Below are 22,019 nucleotides of genomic sequence, written 5' to 3'. Positions count from 1 at the left end.
TCCTGGGTACAGGGTAGATGTTACTCACTCCACAGGGGGAGGGAAGAGAGTCCTGATTTCTGGGAGAGTGTCAGTATATACCCAGGGGATGGGCTTGTAACCCTTCCCCATAACAGGGCAGGTCTGATACTGATAGGCATCACATTAACTGCATGTGATCCAACCAGTATCCTCACCAGGATTACACTCTCTGGTTGCTGTTAGGTCCACCCCAGGATAGAGTAACTATGCTTCCAGGCTGCAATAACAAGCTAAGCCTTCATGAGAGAATCTAACCCTTCCCAGTGCCTGTACCTACCAGGACTATACTGTGAGGGCCTAAAAGAAGAAAAGTGGCCGGAGGCTATGCTATATTCTCCCCCTGGGGAAAATCTCATGCCCTCGCTGAGGAATACAGTATGTGCAACATAAATATACTGCACCATCAATGCAAAACGAAAAAGAGAAATCCCATAAAAATTGTACTCACTGCACCAACAGCCCTGTAATGAAACCTAATACAAAATGCATTACAACATGTCAATACATTTTAATACAAACAATGTAGCAATACCACATAACCGGTATCTTTCTTGTTGGAAAACCCTGGATCTAGCCTAGGTGTTTTATAGGGCCAACTCAATAATAATGGTCTGGGTCTGGTTTCTTCACCATATTACCATGACTATCAGATACCTTAACGGAGTAACACCGCCTTCTCCAGACTCAGAGATATATTCTACCCTATCTAGGTGAATATTGTGGCCCACTGCCCACACCTTTAACAAGTACTTAGCCCTATCCAGCTTGCAAGACTTGGACCCCTTAGTAGTACGGCCACGTACTCTAGTATGGTTTCTTTCACCCATTCTTCCCTGTGCACTTCAGCGCTCCTCGTGAGAGACTCCGAAAGATAGGGGTATTCAAATCCCATTTTTCTAAATCTCATAAACAGTACCCTCTCAGCCCTGCTAAACTTCATTAGCTTATAGCACATAGCTGTACCAGACAACACCCAGAACAAGGATCCTTACCATAAGGGTGCTGTGACGGGGAGGGGTGCCAAGCTAGTATTAAAGGGGTCATCCCCATTAGGCACCCCCTTCCACCGTCTGGGAGGTGAGGGGTTAACCAGAAATGTTCCCATAATACATATGTTCCCCTGCCTCACAACCAAAAGGTAAAAACAGATTTCATGTGTTTTTATTCCCCTGCCTCATGGTTAAATGTGTTCTATTTGCTAGATGTATATGTTGGTACAATTATTGGTGTTTGTGCCTTTACAGTGTATGCACCAGCCACATACATTGGGATCAGGTCGGGAAAGGGTTAATTGCATTTACATGTTTATTGACCTCTGTCCCCTTTCATGCCTTTGCAGTCTCCATTTTGCAGCATTTCCATAGGTCGCCATTGGAGCCCCATGTAACCCTATGGAGATTCCGTCGATTTGGGTCCGATATCACGGAAGACCTGCAGGTGGCGCCCGAGAGGAGGAGCGGCGTTTCCCCATTGAAAGTGAATGGAGTAATGCATTTCAGTTGGGATTCCTCGAGGCCAACGTCCGGAGACGAGCTGGCAGCCAGCCAGACCGCAAAACCGCAAAAGCGGAAACAATGTCTTGGAAAGAGCTTTGATCAGGCCTCATCAAGTTCATGTTCATTTGACATGGGAAACATGTGTTCTAGGGCATCCCGGAATAAAATTATTTTTGCCCCTAGACCCTAGGAACCCCCTCATTCGACCCCAAGCGGTCCGACAATGAATGGCGGCGAGAAAGGGTCGCACTCGCCACGAGGGTCGCACCATTGTCCGCTATGGAGGAGAAAGCCGCGTGGCTTTCAAACACTAAGTGGAAAACAGTGTAAACTGAAAACCCATAACTCTGGTTCCATAGGGACCAGAGGGCTGGGATTTGGCCAGCATGTTGTCACTGCTCCGGCATGACTGCATGGCAATTTCCAGCCCTCTCCCCTCAACCAAACGGAGTAGGGTTAACTGTAAAAAAGTGTGTGTTCCCCATTGACTCCAATGGTAGCGAAGGTCCCATTGAATCCTATGGCGGCGCCGGCCCATGCATTTCCTATGGCGGCACCGGCCCTATTGATTCCAATGGAGGTAAAAGCCGCGAGGTAAACGGCTGAGTTAAAAATGGTAAAAACCTGAAGTCCATAACTCCGGTTCTGTACTGACTAGAGAGCTGGGATTTGGCCAGAACGTAGTCACTGCTCCGGCATGACTGCATGGCAAATCCCGACCCTCTCTGAGCAACAGAACGGAGTCAGGTTAATTGTTCAGTTTGGGTTTCTGCCATTGACTTCAATGGCAGAGAAATGCAATTTCTGTAAATCTGCATTTAAAGTGTATTTCTATAACTCCGGTTCGGTGGGTCCTAACGAGCTGAAAATTGGCCACTGTGTAGAATACCCTTAGATCTGGCAATTTGTAGCCCGCTCGGCCCAGCAGAACGGATTATTTTAATATATATATATAATTGTAGAAATATACTGTATTTGGTGTCTGGCATAAAAGCCCGGGAAAGATACTGGCTCTGCAGTATGTTAATGTTCAGGGGGCGCCTATATATCTACAACAGGCCCCAGAAGAGCATGACTTGAGTAGTTCTGTAGGTGTTAGAAATCACACCTCCAGACAAAGGTTTTCCTGTCCAGGGACCCAAAAGGCAGACTAGGAGATGCCAGTCTTTTGGGAGTGGGGCTAGGGAAATCAGCCCCTGATTAGAATAATGCCCACCCCTGTGGGCAGGTATTACCTTGCTTCCCACGTCAGGTGGCAAGGGGTAATTGGTTGGAGGTAATTGGTAACCAATACCTGGCACCCAATGTTAAGGGATAGGGCTGAAACCCCATATAAACAAGTGTAAGCCCTATGCCCAGTGTCTTCGTTTTTGTCTTCGTTTGTATCCTGCATGCCTGAATGAATTGCCAATTCAGATCCTGATTGCTTCATTGTCCAACTCCTAAGTAAGTGTTCATATTCTGTGTGTTATTTGTATATTTTGTGTGTTCACTTTCTTCAAGGAATAAACTTTCTTTATTATATCTAAGTCGCATTCGATTCAAGCCAGAGATTTTTTGTGTTATATTATAACCCTGCACAAGCTCCGGTGACAGGTGCCACAGGACCCTCCTCTCTATCCAGAGACCTAAGCCTTTCTGCCACAGAATGACTACTCTTTTGATGCATAAGTTCTGATTGTTGTTGTGCTGCAAACTGACCCTCCTCCCACCAGCATTTCACCTGATCACCCTCCTTTAACACAAATCGGGTCCTGTTGAGGTGAGGCACATATCCCCCGAAACATTTGGTCCCACCAAGGCAATGCTTCTCCAGCAGACATTGTATCCCTATTGCTCCTCGGAGCTACAGGACCCACTGGTGACACAGTGCGAGGGGTCAGGGGTTTAAAGTTAGGGCGGGGATCATTACTTGGTAACGGGGCAGAGTGGGGTGGGGCTGGCACATTCGAGTCTCTGACCAATGATTCTTATGTGCTTATGTCTGTTTTGATTCTATGTATGATGTGACAGCAGTTCAGAGGAAGGCCCAATATGTAAGCCACACCGAAAATAGCAGAATGTTAGAAACGATTAAATGTATGAAAAGAGAACCTTATCACCTTATTACCTTATCACCAACGTCATTAAACTTAGCCCTCAGAAGAAGCTTAGCGTGAAATGCACATCGGGGCTTTTCTGCCACTGCCCCCTCCATCCATCATGTAGAGATGCCATCACCTTTATGGAACTCCATACAGCCTAAAAATACATGTTATATTATATATACATACACACACAGTGTGTAATAGCCATATAAAGAATATATACTGGAGGCATAGGAACAGTTCAGGGGGTAATAAAACTTTTTTTTACTGTGGCCAGCATATTTTGAGTGGTAATATTTGAATACTATTCATAATGTGGGCGTTTGTTGGTATCTGTTATGCACAAAATTTGGATTGTTCCTACAAGCGGATGGATAAAATACCATACTTTATGATGTTTATACATGATTTTATAGTTGCTATATACAGTACACCAAGTGTCTGGTGCTAAAGTTAGTTCATTGCACGCTGTACATGTATGTGTTTTGTGATATACGAGAGTTTCTGTGCAGTCTGTTTTTTGAAAATAAGTCAGAACTAAAAAATGTGTAGCGCACGTTCCCCCACCCCTTGGGAGAAAGGCGACTAATGTGCGTGTGGTGCAATACCTGTGGCTCACAAGAGTCTGAGCCTCCGCTGCTGGGAGCCTGGGGTGTGTAATAAATATGCTAACAGTGCCTCCACCTCGGAAGGATCCTCACGCAGTGGGATAGCCCCTCCCAAGACAATACAGTCAGTAATTGCACACAAGGTATATGTAACAGTATTTACTGGACAGTACATATAATAATAAATATGCAACATAACATAACACACATAAAGTATAAAGAGCACCTAACCCAAACCCCCATTGAATATCCCAACAGTACTTTGGGTGCTATGCACCAATACCTTAATGTCCCTTTCCCCAGTGTTCAGCCCACCCAAAGTTTAAAGAGTAGCACTCTCCAGTTAACTGTTGGTGCACTTGTTGGGATAGGTACGGGCACGCTGTGTCCTGCGACGGGGTACACGGACCCAACGTAGTTGATGACTCCGGTGCGTCCGTCCTCGCAGGGGAAATTCTTCACGTGAGGTGATAGGGTCCCAGTTCACCAAGGGCCAAGATGCCGCTGCGTCTTGGCTGTATCCTGCAACTCTGATGATTGTACAGGGCCGTGTCCTTATTCTATGGCTGGTCCCTGCAGCAACCCAAGCTGAGGTGAATAGGGGACTAGCTGGGATATAATGGGTAAGCTCTGGTCCGGTGCAGGAGTCACAGACCCCTGCACATACAACCCACCCTTTTCATGATTTTCTCTCTCACTAAAGCCTAACTCACTAACTTACTAATTTACTAACTCCTAACTCACTAACTCCTAATTCACTAACTCCTAAATTACTAACTTCTAAGTTTCTAACTTACTAACTCCTAACTCACTAGCTCACTAACTCACTCCTTGACTGTCCTCCCCTCAACTGCCTTAACTGTCCCTCTCAACTACCTTAACTGTCTCTCATCAACTGCCAGCGCGAGATCCCTATCTCCCAATGCAGCTGCCCTATTGGCTAAGCCGCGCCGCATCACTACTGCCCTAGAGGCTCATGGGATTTGGAGTCCTGCGCGGAACCTTCCCTGTAATGGCCGCCACAACTAGAGCTCACCGCGCATGCTCGAGCCATCGGCGTATGCGCGTGCATATTCAAGATGACGCCCCTAGCACCTGCTCCTGTCAGAGCTCCGGCGAGGCGATCGCCACTTCAGCCCCCTCCCAACACTCCCCCCAGCCCCATCGGAGGCGCATTCATGCCCCCGCCAACACTCGCGCCACCCAGTGTCCTCCCTGGCAGCGGAGATGAGCGGAGGTGAGGGGGACTAAGGAAAACCTAAGGGGAACCTGGGCCACAAAATCATTGTATTTCATTTTTTTAAATTACGTAAGTGATGTATTCCATGCACTGAACATGTTAAATGTGAGGGTTTTATTATATCATGAGATGGGGCTCACACTTGCCCTTGGCTGGTACAGTATGCCATCCACGATCACTTAGCCACAGGGGGGGATTCAGGGGCAGCAGTGCGTGTGTGTTATTCACTGAATGACTGCAGCATGCTCCAGGCGTATTAACTGCAGTACAACACACAGAAAGAAGGAAAGCACACAGAGAGTGGTCTTTTGCCCTCGTCTGACTTAAAACTGTTGGTACTTCTATTAATCAGTAGTTTTTAACCAAGTTTTTGGTCAGGGGTTTTTGACCAGGAAATTTGATCTTTTGATCAGGAAAAAACAGGAAATGTTTGATTTGGACCAAGAAATCTTACATTTGAAAGTGGAAAAATTGGTAAATTGCAGTTGTCTCTCTGGCAGTATATCACTGTGTGCAGCTCTCCTGGGACATGTCTCTCTTGGAAGCAGCTCTCCTAACTGCTGTTGCTGTTGTCTGCTCTCACTGGCTACTTGGATGCTAGTCCTGCTGTTTCTGAGGCCTTGCTGGCTAGCTGGGGTATTGAGTGAGAAACTACAAGTCTGATAGTTTATCCCTGAGCTAAGTGAAAAGCCAAGCATGACTCAATCTGACCTCCATCCCTGAGGAGCACAACTGAAAGCCAGCTCCTAAGTTCTGCATCACCGTCCTGGGATAATAAAGCCCAGTATCTTGTGAACTGCTCAAATGCACCTGGATCCTGTCACATATCTTGTTAATATTTTAAAGCAGCAATTTCAGATGCTACTTTCATGTAACATTTATTTGAACAGAATTGGAACCAGGGGGTCTTCTGAAGCTGAACCAAGTTGTTTTCAGCTCTGGGGACTCCCTTCATTAAGAATTACGCACCATCGAAAAAGGGGCTTTCTTTGGAAGATGACCAAATGGCAGATAGATTACAGATTTGGCAAAATGTCATTAAGAACGGTCTCACTGTTTACTATTTGTTGCCCTTATTTCTTAAAGTGGCAGAAGATTTGTAATGATGTTATTTATTCTTACGTAAAAGTTATCATTATATTTGAAAGAAGTTGAAAGGTTAAGATGAAAGTTAATACATGTTTAGGGTAAATTGTTTTATTAGGTTATTTTTAGGTTAAAAAGGGGGTGAATGAAATTAAAATACATGATTCATCCCTATGGCACATTGCTAGGGGGAGGGGAAAACTTGCACAGGTAGTGGTCCCCTTTGCAGGGCACTTAGGGTATAATTAGCTATTTTTTTTTTATCTCAGGGTTTATTTATAAATATTTTTGTATGGATTCCTTCTTGTTTTTTTTGTTTTGTTTCAGGGGTTTTTGGATTTTAATTATACAGTATATAGTTTTTTGGGTCAGTGCACTAATTGGCGTGTATATATTTCAAGGTGCAGAGTAGGTGAAGTATTACCTTGGACTGGGCTTGAGTTTATTATTCCCCAACTTTGGCAACAATAAAGGATACTCTCCTCATTCTTGTCCTGTCACAATATTAAAGATGATTAATATTATTTCTTGGTGGGCGGATATAATGATTCATCAAAGAGGAGGACATTTATAGCCATTTCAAACAAAGTTGAATGCTAAGGTGGCTTTACTACAAGAAACACATCTTATGAATGATAAACATGTAAAATTGAAGAGAGATTCTGTAGATCAGTGGTTCCCAATTTCAGTCCTCAAGGACCACTAACAGTGCAGGTTTTAAGGCAATCTTCTCATTAGCACAGGTTCCAATCATTGTGACTGAACCACCTGTGCTCAAGCCGGGGTATCCTTAAAACCTGCACTGTTACTGGTCCTTGAGGACTGGGGTTAGGAACCACTCTGGTAGATCATTGCTGGTATTCATAGAGAGGAATGTTAGAGGCGTGGCTCTATTGGTAAAGAAAGGTATGAAGTGTAAATTACTTACAAAACACATCGATGAACAAGGTAGATTATTAATCATAGACGTTAAGATTAACTCTGAAAGATTTTTTTCTGAGAAATATGTACAGTCAAAGTAAGCATCAGAGTGTTGTGAGGTTGGACTGAGATTCCGTGGTCCAGTTTTCATTTTAAGTTTGGATGCTGAAAACGCATTTGACATACAGTAGTTTGATTGCACCATATTTGTAACAGATTGAAATAATTCAATATAGTGGGAAACTTTGTAGGAGCATTGAAAATAGTATATAAACAGCATGGCTGATTGTATATGGGCATTTATCTCAGCCCTTCTCATTGGGTGGGTGATGAGACAAGGAAGTCTACTTTCCCCATTGCCTTTTGTTTTGGTGTTTGAACCATTGGTATGGACTGTAAAGGAAACAATTCAAGTAAAAATGATTGGAAATAAAACTACATTTGGCAGATGGAGTTTGGCATATGACATGGTCCTTTGTGGAAAAACCGTACAACTGAAATTCCTTTAATTAGAGAGATCATTAATGTTTTTGGGTCATCTTCGGGATATAAAATAAATTGTGATAAGTTTGAAATTGTATTGCTTACAAAAAAAAAACCTCTGACACGGAAACTAGTACATTTTCCTTTGTGGAATCTTAAGGAAAAATAAATCTTGCTATCATCTTACCTGTCAAAGTTTCAACGCTATATAAACGAAATTTAAGGCCCAAGATAAACAAGATCATAAAAGTTAAAGTGTTAATGTGATCTTGTTTGGAAAGAGCAGCCTCATAAAAAATTTAAGTTTCCCCAAAATAGCATATGTTCTCCAAAATGCTACCTCTCCTTTTAAAAACCAAAGATATAAAAACATCAAATAGAAGGGAGAAAAAGCAGAATTAGTTACACCAACCCGTACTTGAATAAAGTGAGGGGAGGAATTAATCTGCCTAATCTTGGGTGGTTTCATTTGGGCCAGTAAAACAGCTAGAGATTAGTTACTCTGAAAAAGTTCTGTTGTCAAAAGAGATTTGGAAGTTTCTATTACTTTTCCATTTAAATTAGAATACTTACCACATGCTTGAGCTTTGTCTCTGTCCCATGGTGTTAAAGATAATGTTCTCTTTGGGACCCTAGAAGAAATAAAGGAAAGTCGGTATAAAATAGTTGAAAGATTTAATAAACCCACAGTATAAGTGTATCTTATCAATTTTATGTTTAAAAATAAAATACAAAATGTAATCTCCCACAAACACACTTTTATGCTTAGCAAGAAATAAGACATTATATAAACAAGTTAGCCCAGAATAACAATATTTTGTGGAAGCTTCCATTTTTTTAAGGATATGACATCATATTAAAGGGAGGGACGACACAACATTGAAAAATGTCTGTCATCACATGGTATTACAGCCAATCATATTGGGGGTGTACCATGTGATGCCTCATACGGTATATCTCCCAATCTGATTGGTTACATTACCATGTGATAGCAGCCTTTTTTTCTGGTGATGTCATTTTAAAGGGATGGAAGCATAGCATTTCTGATTGGAAAAACAATACAGACCGGCCTTAAAGTCCAAATGGTTAGAATTAGGATAAATCCAGAGATTAGCTGCAATGTCCAATGAAGGATGATCCAGTCGAATGGACAGCAAACTCCTCAGCAACAACAATGATATATGATGCAGGGGAGACAAGAAGAGAACATCATAGCGTAACAAGGTAAGAACTACAACATGTATCACATAGACATAGACAGACAAGCACATACAACAATAAACAGATAGGCTGAATAATATACAGAGAATTTATTAAACATAATAAAAAGCAGAGAACTGTTGAAGAGCAGGTCTAGGATCCGGTGTGTAAAACCGGAATCCTACATACAAGAATTCCACAGGATACAGGCAAGTGTATAAGGTAAAGGTGGTCCGGCGGCAGCTGTTGGTGGACGCGTGCCACTTGTGGAAGACTGCAGGAGCCTCTTCCGATCAATACCGGTTTGGGCGTCACTGCAGACAGCTTCTCAGATCCCCTGAAGAAGTGCGCATGCGCACGAAACGCGTTGGGCATTTGAGAGTCATTCCAGCAGTCAACTTGTACAGGAGCAGACCCCTGCAAGAATCCTTTTGGTTACGGCATATAGGAGAGTCCACACGAGAAGTGAGTTCCGGAACGCGGTCCCGCCTACTGTGACATCATTCCGGGCGCGGACGGAAGGCGTCGTGAGAAGCTGTCTGCAGTGACGCCCAAACAGGTATTGATCGGAAGAGGCTCCTGCAGTCTTCCACAAGTGGCACGCGTCCACCAACAGCTGCTGCCGGACCACCTTTACCTTATACACTTGCCTGTATCCTGTGGAATTCTTGTAAGTAGGATTCCAGTTTTACACACCGGATCCTAGACCTGCTCTTCAACAGTTCTCTGCTTTTTATTATGTTTAATAAATTCTCTGTATATTAGTCAGCCTATCTGTTTATTGTTGTATGTGCTTGTCTGTCTATGTCTATGTGATACATGTTGTAGTTCTTACCTTGTTACGCTATGATGTTCTCTTCTTGTCTCCCCTGCATCATATATCATTGTTGTTGCTGAGGAGTTTTTTTTGTCCATTCGACTGGATCATCCTTCATTGGACATTGCAGCTAATCTCTGGACTTATCCTAATTCTATCCATTTGGACTTTAAGGCGCCGGTCTGTATTGTTTTTCTTGTGTTTTTCACTAACTGTGTTTGGGTTAGTTTTTCCTGGCAGCCTTGCCTCATATCGTTGATCACATTGTTTATTAGTAATGCACTTAATTCACATTCATTTTTAGCGCTGTTTACACCATTCTTTTCTTTATAGCATTTCTGATTGGCTGTCTTCCCTCCCTTTAAGATGACGTCACATCCGGGGAACCCTGGTTGAGAATCACTGCACTAAGGTGATTAAGGGGTTTGTGGCCATTAGTTTGTTTTTTTATTGTAGTGTTGCTGCCCATAGAGGAAAAGGACGTGGAGGACGGTGATGAAGACGACTTTCATCCTGGAAGGGGTAAGTGCAACTTCAATTTACTTTATACGGGCTGGATAATATTATATTTTTAATGGGCAAATGAGCTATTATCAAGATTTTCATCATTGATAATAGTTAGTTTGCCCATTACTGTACTGTATGTGTTGGGGGTGGGGGGTGGAGAGGGTGGGTTGTAGGGTTGTTGTATTTTAATGTTTCTTGGAGGTATAGGGATTGGGTGGTAGGTAGTTGTCCCAGGGTGGGCGGTTAGGCCTCTCGGGTGGGTAGTGTGAGCGGTTAACCCCTTCATTACCATAACGGTTCCCACCGCTATGGTAGTGAAAGGGTTACCTCCTCCCGCAACCTTCCCGGTAGCCCTAACCACCCACCCTTGGGCAACTACCCCCTTCACCCACCCCGTTCCCCCAAGAAACCAGGTACTCAGGTTTAACCCCTTCATTGCCTTAACGGCTAGCCGCTAAGGTAATGAATCTTTTTTTCTATTTCATTTTAATCCCAGCTTTATTTAAATCTCCTGCGTCAGGTGACCGGGACATTTAAACGCACAGGAGATACCGACACCCCATACCCGGGCCTGTAACTCGGGAAGCAGGGGATTCCCGTGGCTGAAATCAATGCAATGCTGCTCCGGAGACCCCAAGTTACAATACTCTGTTATTCAAATTTTAATAAAAGCAGTGAGATCGCCTCTAAGAGCTGTGTAGGGAGATGCGGTTCTCTCCGTGCAGCACTTACAGACTGTGGCCAGATCACATGGGGGAGAACTTAGAAAATGGCTGAGATAACATCACTACTGTCTCTTACGTATTGGCATTTTCCTACCTCACGGTTTGAGACTTGTGGAAATGGTTTATTTTTTTTCAACTTTATATTTTTATTTCTTTTATAAAATCTTCAGAAGATAACATTACAGAATTTTGAAATATGCATATAACATTGGGGAGGGGGAAGGGGGGATTGAGGGATACAAAGGCGAAAAAGGGAGGGAGGTGAGGGGGGTTAGGGGGAGAAGGTTGGTAGGGAAATGGCACAACAGTTACATGGTTACAATTTATTCGGTTTAGTACTTGTTAATTTTCAAATATTATTATTCTATACAACATTATTTTAATCGGTTTTATTCGGATACAAAACAGCATCACAAAACCTAATTGGAGCTGCTACACTCATTATAACACACAGAAACCTGATAACCAACTGGGGCTGCCAGCCACAAATCAACATAGTGTAGAGTTCCAGATTTTGCCCTACAGATCCTGGTTCAGCCATTCTGTTTTGCCAATGTCCCGAAATATTTCTAAATTTGTCCATGGAGTCTGTTAAATATGCAGTAATTTTTTCGTCGCGAAGTGTTAGCCAGACTCTGTTGATTATTTTGGTTAAATTTGGCGTAGGACCCTTCCAAGGGGCAGCTATAGCGCATCTAGTTGCTGACAGAATATTCAGAATGAGTTTACAGACCTAATATGGTATGTTTAATGGGACTCATTTAGCAGGACTGTCCATGGACTCAGTTGAATTGTTATATTTCAAACTCTATTTATAAGGTCAGCGATCTCCGACCATAGGCCAGCTATCAATGGGCAGTTCCACCAGATATACGCCATTGTTCCTCCTTGACCACAGCCCCAAACCCAATCTGGGGAAATGTTCCCATAAATTCTGTGTAATCTGTCTGGGGTCAAATACCAGCGGTACAACACTTTATATGCGTTTTCTTTTATATTTGTAATTATAGATATAGAGGAAGCTGCTTCCCATATATCCTCCCAAGAGGAGGGGTCCTGGGTTTCCCCAAAATCCTCAACCCACCATCTAATATAGACTTTATTCTGGTATCGTAGAGGTGGGATAATTGCTTGATAGAATATGGTTATCTGGCCTTTTGCAAATGGGTTTGAAAGACAGATCTCCCCAAATTTAGTTCTGTTTTTATTTGCTTGTTGCGTGACAAAATGTCTCAACTGCATATACCTGAATAGTTCCAAGATGGGCATCAGATGTCTCTCCTGCATCTGGGTGAGGGTCATAACCTTATATTTCTCCTTAAATTCTCCAACTCTACTCAGACCCAGTCTCATCCACCAATAATGACTCTGAGAATCACGGCCCAGCCCAAACATTGGGTTATTAAATAGAGGTAACATAGTGGAGTTGGAGGTTGTCAAATTACATTTTAAACTTATTGTGTTCCTCACCTGTAGAGAGTGTATGGTTGTAAGAAGGATGGTATAACTCACTATTCTATGAGCCTCTGGTATCCACAGATCCCAACGGCACCAACCCGGAACAGGACTCCTTTATATCAACCCATCTCACCAAGCCAGGAGGAGTATGCTACTGTACAGCGTCAGCTGAGCCATCTGGGCTGCCTGACTGTAGGATTTTATATGTGGTTCTCCCAGGCCTCCCACTTGCTTTGGTCTCATTAGGGTGTTAAGACAAATACGTGGCTTTCTGTTATTCCAGGTAAACCTGGTGATACAGCTCTGAAGACTAGAGATATCGTTATTCTTAAATGGTATCGGTAGGGTCCAATAGAGATTCAAAATTCTGAGTAGGAGGGTCATTTTGACTGCCGTTAGTGGAAATGGTTTCTGATTCTGAAAACTGTGATAACACAAATGTTAAACCGTTCGATGGAGTCATGCCACATAATTCGAAATAGCAGCAATGTTATCGAAACTACTAAAAAAGGCCCCACAGAGTGGTATCTATTAAAACAATTAGACCATTTAAAATAAGAAAGGGTATTGTGAAAGTCTAGCACTGTGGAAACTATTTTGGAAATGGTGAAAGAGTGAGCTCTGGGGAGCAGATTTACAAATGATTTCCAGTTTTATATTACCTAAGAAACAAAACTGCACTCCCTTGATCTAGTTTCTTTTTTTTTTTAGTGTATTTCGTTTAAGTGTATTCAACACTAGGTTTATTCCCAGTTTTATTGCTTTTAGTCCTTTAAAAAAAAAAATAATAAATATATATCTATAAATCCTGAGGAAGGTTCTACAAGGACCGAAACGTTGGTCTTGTTTGTGCTGTACCATCTGAATACAGGTTTTTTTGTTGCCATTTATCCTTGAGTGCTGTCCTATGTCTTCCCTTGCTAGGGATGATCTCTCTCCCTCTTTCTCTCTCTCTCTCTCTCTCTCTCTCTCTCTCTCTCTCTCTCTCTCTATCTCTCTCTCTCTCTCTCTCTCTCTCTCTCTCTCTCTCTCTCTCTCTCTCTCTCTCTCTCTCTCTCTCTCTCTCTCTCTCATATATATATATATTCATATATATATTCATATATATATAAATATATATATATATATATTTATGGGGATATTTTCATTTCTTTGTTCATTCTATTTGTCTTTGCCATTTCAATGTGTATAACTACAATATCACTGGTTGTTATAAGATTGTAATATGTTTGTATATAGGACATTGTCATTTGAGATTCTCTGAAAAATGAATAAGGAGAAAATCCAATAGAGAGATATAAAAAAGAAACTTTAAAATAAAAATACAATTATAGTGCCAAACTTTCTAAACTGCTGCAATCAGTTGCTATTTGGCTCCCCCTTCTGACTAAAGCACACAGAAATTAAATAAAAAATGTTTTTATTAATAAACTTTGAGGAAGAATTAGGGAGAAGTAAATATATATTTACTCTATTTTGTTGTAAAGGTGACAACCTTTTGTGGGTGACAAGTTATGAGAACACTCTTGGTTTTGCAATTAGGCAAATTACATCGATGTGTATTACAGAAATGTATATTTTTTGTACTGTATGGTCAGTAGAATAAATGATCAAAGTGAGTGGGTGCTAGGGGGGAAGGGGGTGAGGATTACCAGTACATTTTTATTTTCACACCCGGATTACCATTACTGTTTAATTTACAAATATACATATAGCACCTGTTCCCCCCTGCCACGGAAGATCTGGCCACTACATGGGTATTTCCCTGGGTACTGTAGCTCACTGGCTTGTTCAGGAGTCTGAGTTGCTCAGTGGTTGGAGTTTCGGAGCAGCAACAGGGCAGGCTTTCTTGTGGTTCTTACTGTGCAGCGCCTCCATCCCATGAGGATCCAGGATGGTCCCCACAGGCATACTCCGTTCCAATAATCACACACCATAGTTGGTCCAACGGGAGTTTAAAAATATGGGGGGGGGGGGCAGGGAATTTTATTTTAGAAAACCCCTCCCCCGTTATATTTTTACAACATAAATATTGCTTACACTTTTCTAAAATAGAGTTGAAAGAATTTTGCCCCACTGTTAAATTAAGATTTGTTTTTTTTTAAACCCCATCTTTGACATTTTTATCATTTGTCAAAGACTTTTGCCATTGAGGATTTTATTTCCTGTAAGACGATTTATGTCGTTTATAACCTTGAATGTCCCTGTGGACTGCAATACATCGGTACAAATAAATGTATGCTAAGAATTAGTTTCCTTGAATATCTAAGAAACATACGTATATGAGAATCATAGTGTCTCTAGATACTTTCTGCATGCACATAACAAATATGCCTCTTTTACGCTATAAAGAAAATGAAGTGGTCCCCTTTAGTAGAAGAGGGGGTGATAGACGTAAGGAATTATCTAAACAGGAATGTTTTTGGATTTATACTTTAAAAACATTAACGCCCTGTTGCCTGAATGAAGAGATTGATATTTGGTCTCTCTACTAACAAATTACCAGGTGTATATACTGTAATAATCCTTTGTATAATCCATTAGATTATCTCTCTCTGTGATTATTTGGTGGGTCTTTCCTCTCTCGCGGATATTTGTCTGCATTTATTATATTTTTATTTCATATTTTTAATGTTATATTTATTTATTTTATTAGCCTGCCGTTTGTCTGTTGCTTGTTGCTTTGTTCATTTTTTTTGTTCATTTTTTACCCTTTTCCCCCAGCCCATTGGTGGTTTATATGCCCTCCTAAATTGCTCCAGTTCTCTTTGATGTATGTCTGTCTAATTGTGTTTTAACCTTGAATAGTTTTATATGATACTGTTGCAACAAAGTATGTTGCAATTTTTTTGTTACACTGAGCTGTCTAATTCTTGTGTGTTTTCTCTCGTTCAGTAACCCATTGATTCAATATACCTAAATTATACCATTAGTGTTTTTATTCTGTATTTTATATTATCTGTATTAAAATCTGTAACAAGGACATATCCCTGTTGAATAAACTGCCACTAAATCCAGCAGGGAACTGGTTAAGACCAGACTCCACATGCCTAATGAGAGCTCTGTGAAAGAGTGTCATGTGAGACACAGGAAAGAGATTTTCCTCAGTACACAAGGATGCTGACAAGAGGAAAGAGGTCTTGAGTGAACAGAAGGACTTGGCATTGAAAACAAGACCGAAGGGGACCAGACCTCTTTTCCTGGACACAGGACCCAGGAACCTGCCAGAGGCTGGACCCTCCAACACATCAAGACACCTGGACACCACTGACCTGAAGGGCCACCTGCTTTAAGGTACCGTTGAGACTTTGGGGGTGGCATACTGGTAAGGGTCTTTTCCCCCAGAATTACAGATAGGGACTGGGGAGTGAGGTAGCCCTTACACAGGAATAGGTGTTTGTTGTTTTATGTATATTTTTGGTTGCTGTGTTATTTAAAGGAACAGGCAATAAAGCCTTATATTCAGTTCACCCTAAAAACGGTCTCCATTTTGCATACCTCTGCACACATCTCTTACAAAATCATAGTATTTTTATACCTTGTATAACTTGATTGTATGCACACTTGTCCAATTACCAGATTGATTCTGGATTGGTTCTTTTTTAAACACCCACCATTACATTGTAACCAATTGAGAATATATTTAAATACCGGTATTGCCCATAGCTGATTTTTATCTCCGATGAAGTAAGCCTGTCTTATGAAACGCGTCGGATAGTTACCACGGATGTTCTACATGTATCTGTATTCTATTTCCTTTTTTCGTGTGCTCCCTCTTAATGGCGACATGATCGGCACGAACGGTTAGGCCTCGTCCAGGGTTGCTGCTTGCTGGCGGAGGCGTGCTGAGGCGCGCTTCCACTCGGCACTGAGCCCCTACAGTCGCAATTAGAGCGGCTTTAGTAGGGGCTCGCCTACGCTTCCGCGCGCTTGCGGAAGCGTAGGTCTTAGCAGATTTTTACATTTCAGCGCTCGCCGGAGCGCAGGGCCGGTCACATGAGCGGTTCACCCAATGAGGGCGAACCAGCTCCGTGACGTCACTGCACGCCCCCGGCCCACCCCCGACACGCCCCCTGACGGCGCGCTGTCTAAGGCCAGGGAAAGCACCCACTTTCCCTGAACCTCAGCGCGCTTCAGCACGCCAGCAGGGAGCTTGGCCGAGGCCTAAGGGGAGTCTCAGGAGGCAGGGTAAAACTACACAACCTGTAGCCACCACCAGCTCATATCACGAGTTGGCGCCAAGATAGTAAGGCATTCAGTGCCTCTCCGTCCTCTGCTCCAACATGAGATAGTTACCAGCGGAGAGGCACTGAATGCCTTACTATCTTGGCGCCAACTCGTGATATGAGCTGGTGGTGGCTACAGGTTGAGTAGTTTTACCCTGCCTCCTGAGACTCCCCTTACCCTCGCAGATGACCACATTTAGAGATTTCTCTCCCAAGTATGGTTCTTGTTAAAATCCTGTAAGTGTACTTCTTATGGGTGGCTGATTTTTTAAATAAATGTACCCTTATTTTTAAACAGTTACGTGCTATGGAGCTTGTGCTTCTGTTTGTTATTTGTCCATAGATTTATAGTGGTTGGCTATACCACTCTTTCTTAAGCTGCAAAGACGCTCCCTGGATCTTCAATTGGGACTGTGTATCTCTCTGGATTCTTCCTTTTTTTCTGAGTGGAACATTATTCTGGACATTTGTTTATATCACTATCATGTTATGGTTTGTAGATTTAATTAGGTTAAGTGGTGGTAATTAATTTGTTATTTAGTATTTTATTATAATATAATTGACTTATATATTGTTATTATAGTCACTTTACATCCACCTGAAGCGCTACATAATTTTTGTGTTGTTCTTCATATATATATATATATATATATATATATATATATATATATATATATATTTGTTCAAATACACATTTGGAATTTAACCCTCTGTGAATATATATATATATATATATTCACAGAGGGTTAAATTCCAAAACGTGTATTTGAACAAACAGGGCACTGCAACCAACGTTTTGGTCCACGGAGAGGGACCTTCCTCGCAACCCTGTATTTGTTCAAATACACGTTTTGGAATTTAACCCTATGGTAATTACAGTTATTGTTTATATATGGATTTACTGGAGTTTGTGTGTGCCAACTACTGTTCAACTTTCTGTGTGTGTGTATATATATATATATATATATAATGTGTAATTGTATTTTTTCACTATTCCACCACCAAAGAAATTATCAAAATATTGATTTGCCGTCTATTGGTTCCTTTTTACTATGAAAACTATGCATTTAACACACAAACATCTGTTATAACAAAATGTGTCCAAAAGGGTAAATTACTCTCTACAAAGCTTGCAATAGTTCAATATGAGCTCAAATAAATACTTATTAAAGTTTAGTGCTTAGGTTACAGAAAAAGATTATTACAAGAAAATAAAGTGTAAAATGAAGACAGTTTCTTCAAATAAAAAGGATAAACAAAGAATCTAACTTACGTTATCGTATAAACATGATCAGATCTTTTCCCAAAGGGTATTGAGTGGAAATTGAGATTTCACGTATGCGAGCATAGATTTCATTAAAATCTACTTCATAATTCAAATGCTGGGTTTATATTCTAAATTCTCTAAATTGAAAACAACACAAGCCCACCGTTGTGGTCTTAACCCATCCCTTTCATCAATCACTCTCAATTACATGTTATCGACTTTAAGCAAGAAACCCTTTCTTTTGACTTTTAAACTTTGCCTCAATATATAAAAGACTTCATAACGTTGTTTCTATTAAACTTAGAAAACCACAATTTTCACTTTTGCATCAGTGCACTTGATATGAACCCCTGAATATGAAATATGACAACCTAACTTTTACTTTTGCATGAGCAACAGATATCTATCCTTGGCATGATGAAGTGTTTGGCATCATTTGATTCATCTCATTGCAACTGATAGAAATATCTGTTTGTTATTCTTGCAAATTGCTGGGAGGCACAGGATATTTCACATTTAATAAATGTATACATTTTTGGACTATCGTCATGGCCACACCGCCTGATACTCCCCATATCACTCCCAGAAAGCCTTTAAAAGTTACATTTAAAATGTTTCTGTTTATTCTAATAGCAGGTTAGCCATATTTCAATCCCCCCACTTACAAAAACAGATATCATTATCCCTAGATCAGCACAGAAAACTAGGCATGGACAGTGGTTGAGCCTACCATAAAATAATTAATGTATTTTTAAGACAATTTGTAACCAACATTAACCTCTGAAGTGCCATAACAACTATCGAGGGTCACTTTGTGTGAGCAAGTGTCTCCCAGTGTGCCTCTGTTGTGCCTGTACTTCCATATGTGTTTTCATGTGTCATTTCACCATTTCCAGGATATTTAAGAAAATCAGTTAAAAACAGGTTGGGGTATGATGTATAATTTGAGGGACCCGTTAGATTAAACTCAGGTAAATTTCTGGGGAATTGTTCGATTGCTTGCTGCAGATCAATCAATGGATCTAAGGTGAGCCCAGAGAAGTTTCTTGGGATTTGTTTATGTTTTTCTTTTAAATCCCAATTGGTTGTACCTAATGTTTTGGCAGGTATTTAAGTAATTACAGCTATTTCACTAATAACCAGGAGTTCCAAAATTAGACAGTGGAAACACAGCTGCAGAGACGAAAACAGCTCCTTCTACTCAATCACCTCAAGCCCAGACTCAGGTGGCAGCATTGCTCTTTCTGCACCTATTACGAGGCATGCAGGGGAGTAGAAAACATAATAGTCATGAGGCATATTAAAAGTGTTTGCGGTATACAGAAGTGCTAAGGGATATATATAGACACAGAATAGAAATAAAGTGCATTTGGGAGATGGGCTCAATGTGCATAGGAAGGATAAATAACAAATAAAGGAATTAAAAAGGAAATAGATGCATAAAAGTAACAAAAAACAAGAGGGTCTGGGATTACACAGGAGGAGCAAGGGACATAGAAGAGGGACAATGGGATACATAGGAAGGAAAGGACATATGCAGAGTACAAGAAGCAGAGACGTTCTTTAAATTGAAGGATTGATGATGGGGTTTACAGGTTAGCAACCGGATGTGTGGAAGGAAGCAAGGTACCCAAATGGTGCATAACACAATGCTAAGGGCCCAATGGATACACAAGTCAGGCTGGGAGGAGTGGTAGAGAGCCCGATAAATAGAATATTTTCATTCTTTTCAGATGCATGACTTTTTAAATGAGTTCAGATTAGGATGAGGAAGAAGCATGCAGCACAACAGGGGTGCTCAACTAGAGTCCTCAATCCCCCCACCCCCCAACAGGTGAGGTTTTCAGGATATCCATGCTTCAGCACAGGTGGCTCAATCTGTCCCTGCTTCAGCACAGGTGGCTCAATCTTTGACTGAGCCTCTGATTGAGCCACTTATGCTGAAGCTGAGATATCCTGAAAACCTGACCTGTTGGGGCAAGGGCTTGAGGGCTTGAGTTGAGCACCATTGCTGTACAAGATCATCACCCCCTCAAGTAAGAAACGCTTGGAAACACCACTGCTACTTTACTGTATTGCACAATTGTTACACAACTATGGTGCCAAATGGCTATGGCCCTGTGCTTAACAAAATCATGTCGTTTGAAATATTTCTTGCACTATCCAAGGCAGGTCTTGTATGTATTTTTCTCTTTTAACATATGGTTTCTAAGTAAGAATAATTATAAGAGTTAACAAAGCAACAACATATAACAAATCTATGTATTGTTGCCTCTCGTGGCTATGAATGTTAAGCCTAATTATTAGCTCCATCACTCCAATTAATAACTAATGTCTTTAAATCAATAATTTCCTAGTGTTAAGAATACTGTATATGTATAATTTCAAACAGCATAATACATTTAGTTTTTTATTTCTATGCTGGTGACATTTAGGTCTGTTGACACTCATTGATTAAAAGCACACAAAAGGAAAAACAAAATCATCTTCTGGAAGACCTTATTATCAGATATGTGGTAAGTTTGCACAAGTTCGCAAAACTGTCGAACATCGGACTTTCATCGCTCACAAAAAAATGAGCAAAATCACAATTGAACAGAATTTTTTGTTCATTCTTTTCATAAATGACAATAATTTTCAGTGTTTGATTTGCCCCTTCATGTTACATAGATATAGCAAGCAAGAATACAGGTAGCACATACCAAATATCTTTATGGAGAGTTTGAAACCTTTAAGAACTCCTGACCCAGGCGAGTTTATTAATCTTTATTATAAAATGTGCAGCTTTTCTCATTCCCTACCCAATTGTTGTGTTTAGTACTTTCCCTTCATCCCTAATGCTCTGTGCCCACATAATACTTATCTTTGATGAATGTAAGATTCCAGATGTGGCAGCTCAAAGCCAATCTTCTTGACAGAGTAGCAATTCTCCCCCAGAAACATATGAGTTTATCATTTCTAGTGTTAAAAAATATGTTTTTCCTAATCTCTAATTTCTAAGGTTAACTTCTAGAGACTACAGTGGTCTTGGGGGAGAGCTTTGTTTTAACCTCCTAGACACTTCATGTAAAAACAGTGTTATTAAAGGGCAATAATAGATCTCTTAAATTAAGTTAAAATAAAATGCAAAACAATGACGATCAGCATGGACTGCTGCTTTAGGATTTTTAGTAAAATTCTAGGTAACAGGCCTAAACCAATTCTGCCTTCCGCAGTAAATCTTCACCAGGTGGGTTTACCAGTTTACCAGTTTGTCCTAGGATGACACTTGTTTGACACTTTTGTTAATATCTGCAAGGTCATTGTTTTATTATCCATAAACAAAATGTTACTGGCATCTCTACGGTGTCCTTGGCCCTCTACTCCAAAAAGGTTTACGATAGAGTTATTTGGTTATTCATACTAAATACCCTTGTGTAGCCCACCCACCAAGGGGGTCAATGTGAATGTGGTCACAGTTTAGCTGCTAGAAGCCAACATACTTCTACAGCTAGGCATTAAGGTTTTATCTCTGAGGGTGATAGCAAGTCAGCCACAAGCTCTAAAAACAGGGCAGAGAGCAGAGGGGGACACAAAATGAGACCCAGGGACTTTTATAAAATCGTTATTGAAAGTTCTTCAACAGCAACAGCAAAATAAAATAATCTCCTGCTTCAAAAATGCAACTTCCCCAACCAGGTAATGTCAGGGGCCTCACCCTGTGGGTGCACGTATTTTAGGCGTTTACAAGGGGGGTATCCAAAGAGAGCCTTCCACCAAGTTTTGAACTAGGGTGACCTTCTGGTACTCCTGTTTGTTCCATCCTCCCAATATCTGGTAGTCTTTTTACACTGGCATTGACTAATCCATGGGGCACTGCTTGGGTGCTCCAAGACTG

General features: G+C 41.1%; 1 long non-coding RNA gene across 2 annotated transcripts; it reads left to right on the top strand.

Moving 5' to 3' along the window:
* The first annotated feature begins 5,211 nt into the window (after positions 1-5,211).
* LOC142492785 (uncharacterized) lies at positions 5,212-20,892 on the top strand. Of its 2 annotated transcripts, XR_012800901.1 has the most exons (4): positions 5,212-5,521; positions 10,293-10,481; positions 20,578-20,658; positions 20,813-20,892. It is a non-coding gene; the product is annotated as an uncharacterized LOC142492785 (long non-coding RNA). The 2 variants fall into 2 exon arrangements; XR_012800902.1 differs by lacking the exons at positions 20,578-20,658; positions 20,813-20,892 and adding an exon at positions 12,731-13,700.
* Positions 20,893-22,019: the final 1,127 nt, after the last annotated feature.

Source organism: Ascaphus truei, chromosome 4 (assembly GCF_040206685.1).
Source record: "Ascaphus truei isolate aAscTru1 chromosome 4, aAscTru1.hap1, whole genome shotgun sequence".
Classification (NCBI taxonomy): Eukaryota; Metazoa; Chordata; class Amphibia; order Anura; family Ascaphidae; genus Ascaphus; species Ascaphus truei.
The sequence above is the reverse complement of the archived record's forward strand: the minus strand, read 5'-3'. Positions and strand labels throughout refer to the sequence as shown.